At 40.9% G+C, this 3,133-nt stretch overlaps 1 pseudogene; it reads left to right on the top strand.

Annotated features, from left to right (window-relative positions):
* The first annotated feature begins 1,416 nt into the window (after positions 1-1,416).
* On the top strand, positions 1,417-2,068 carry LOC104867753 (annotated as a pseudogene).
* The last annotated feature ends 1,065 nt before the right edge of the window (positions 2,069-3,133 follow it).

The following is a 3,133-nucleotide window of genomic DNA, read 5'->3' as shown; positions in this document are numbered from 1 at the left end:
GGCCGCCGGCCTCGCCCCGCCCAGCCCAGCCCGACCTAGCCCAGCCTCTCCAGACACAAGCGGAGCAAGCGGAGTCGGGCTGGGCCCCGCTAGCCCAAGGGGGTTTGCACTCTTGACCCGGGCCCACCATGCTCCTCCCCCACCTTCCTCAGCCCTTAACCTCCCATGTCTGGGCTATATAGCCCCATCCACTCAGGGCCAGAGCTGGACCCTGGGCTGCACCATGGCAGACGCTTATACAGTCCCTGAAGACAACTTTTCACTGAACTCAGTACCTGTCAAAGCTGCCCATTTCCTCTCAAGGCAGCCTTGTTTTTCAGAAAGTTCCCCCTGAGTCTATCTAAACTCTTTTTTCTAGGAGATTTCCAATTGTGGAGCTCAGCTCTGCTCCTTAGGGCCACAACAAATTCTCTACTGTCTCTAACAGCTTCTCAGAGGTCTGAAGACCCCGTGTCACCAGGAAATTTCTCTTCTTTTGGCTAAACTGCCTCATCTCTTCCAACACTTCATCCATTCTCTTTCGTGGGGGTCTTTTCCCATCACACTTCTTTCCTATCTTTGCTTGGTTTTCATTTTCATCAGAATTGAGATCTTCTTGATACTGTCTTCTACTCTCTTTTCTCCCACTAAATCCACTCCATTCTCCTCAAATCAGTGCCCTAGTACTTTAGCCTGTCCACAATACATTCACTTTCTGATGAGGCTGTAATTCCCTCAGATGAGGTGCCACTCATTTTCTAGGCCCTTGGGATGATGTGTCTGAGAGTGACCTTTCTACTTCTTGTTAAGGTCAGAAAATCTCCTCAGGATAGCAGTGTTCTAGATGGGAGAAGCTATACAGTTAAGTGTGAATTTCAGTTTGAAGTTGACTGGCCATAGTTCTTTTTTATTCTCTCCACTGGCAACTGGGCAACGGCATGGCTTGAGTAACTTTTGTGAGCCAGTGTGGGACAGTGGAAATGATATTTGAACATGGCACTCATGACATCTGGCTTCTACTCCTAGCTCGGCCATTAACTCATTCTGTGACCTCTGTGTGGTCTTCGGTAAGTCCCTTCCGCTCCCTGGTCTTGAGTTTCTTTTCTGTAACAAAGAACTGAATTCCTGGGCTTCCAAGGTTCTTTCCTACTGTGACATTATGAAGGGATGAGAAAGGAAGCAGACTGCCTAGAATGATGGATGAACCTAGTAGTGTTGCACAAGGGCTTGTATTTGCACTCAAGAACCAGCAGCTCTATTCCCCTCTTCTCTGCTTTTCCAACTTAACAGTGCCATGAGCCAATGTGCCTCAGTTTTTCTCACTACTGCCAAGATTCATTGATAGGGCCTGTCCCCGGGTTCAGCCTACACAACATCCTAGACTTCCAGATTCATATGCCCCACCCCCACTCCTACCCCATTGTTGGCACTGTAGTCATGGTGGAGGGAACAGCAGTGGTGAAGGAGAACTGGCCAGGCACCAAGGCTAGGATTTTTATAACTGGCCTGATGAGTCATTTGATGAAATGGACAGTCTGCTTGCTGTTCAGCAACAGAACATAAGGGCAAATTGCCACAATATTGACAAAATTTTTGAACCACGTGAGGGCCAAGTTGGAGGTATATAGAAGCATGAACATTTAAGGCAATTCAGTGTTGAATTAAATGAACTTGCTGTCAAACTTCAGAGTGAATGACATCCAGATACTTGTTCTCAGATGACAGCAACTGAATGATGGTTTTTTTCTTTGTGCAACTCATAAAACTCCAAGACTATCATGCTATAGACTAATACTAGACACACATTTGATGGTTCTGTATGTCTTCTGAATAACAATAAACATTTTCCCTGCAGGGTTAGCATAAACGAATCATCTGTAGCAAAAGTAGGGTCTGTATGTCATAGAATTTATAGAGTATTTTCACATTTTTCATCACCAGTGAATATTTGATGAATAGGAAAACATTTTTATGTCACTGTTTTATTAAATTCATGTTGAAATGTAGCCTGCTGTCCAAGGATAACCTGATTGTACCAACTTTGGAAGAAAAAGTTCAGAATTCAGTTTCTGGGGAAAGTGAAGCATGAGGGGAATCATAGAAAAGCATATTGATCCCATTATTAACATTAATTATGTACTATATATATTATTCTAGATACATCAATCATATATCCATATTATAGCTTCTTTGTTCACATTTTTGTATGCTGTGTGTTGCCTTTTAAACTAGAAAAAACTTAAGTTATTCATGATCTATATATTCACTTATGTTGCACTCGTGGTTTTTAAATTAGGTTATTATTATCTGTTTATAATTCCTGTTAATACCAGTTATGTGTTATTGTGAAACCGTAAAGACTAAAAAGAGGGCCCAGTAAGTAAATTCTATAGTTTGAAGTTAAATAAGTAGAAAATTGAGGTAAAGTACCATTCCACATGAAGTGGTAGAAATCCTATAAAGATAAACAGATCATTTAGATGAACTTAAATATTACCTAAGTGGTCTCTTTTATCTTAGACACTGTTGTTTTGGGTTCGAAAGGAAAAGCTCAACCATTCCAGGGATTTCACATTGACACGACAATGCAAGGACTTGGCTATACAAGTGTTTGAAGTCTAAAAGTGAAAAAAATGTAGATGCTGTGATAAGTGGCTACCACAGTAGGGAATAAAAAAACATATTCAGAAAGACAAATACTGCATGTTTTCTCTCCTATGTGGAATCTACTGGTGGGGGGAAAATGACACAGAAGTAAAAGGGACACTATTAGGGAAAGAGAAGGAGACCAAGGAGAAGAGGTATGAGAGGGTAATAGAGAGGGTGGATAATATCAAAGTACATTATATGCATCTATAAAAATGTCATGGGAAATTCCATTACTTCATACAATTACTATGTATTAATAATTTTAATAATAAAAAGTTGGTTTCACTCTCAAAAAATAAATAAAAGAATTTACAGTTTATTAAAAAATAAGAAAGAATGAAAGAAAGACTCATTCACGGTTCTAGGGTAAACAAAGTTCCTCACCTTGAATATTTCTTTGAGCTGAGCATTTTTCCTCAGGTATAGCAGCATTTACCAGAAAGCCTCACCAGCAAGGATAGCAATGGCAGTAAATCACACTCCTTGACACTACAATTTGCTCCCC

This window comes from Fukomys damarensis, unplaced genomic scaffold (genome assembly GCF_012274545.1).
Source record: "Fukomys damarensis isolate Sample0158 unplaced genomic scaffold, DMR_v1.0_HiC HiC_scaffold_39, whole genome shotgun sequence".
Classification (NCBI taxonomy): domain Eukaryota; kingdom Metazoa; phylum Chordata; class Mammalia; order Rodentia; family Bathyergidae; genus Fukomys; species Fukomys damarensis.
The sequence above is the reverse complement of the archived record's forward strand: the minus strand, read 5'-3'. Positions and strand labels throughout refer to the sequence as shown.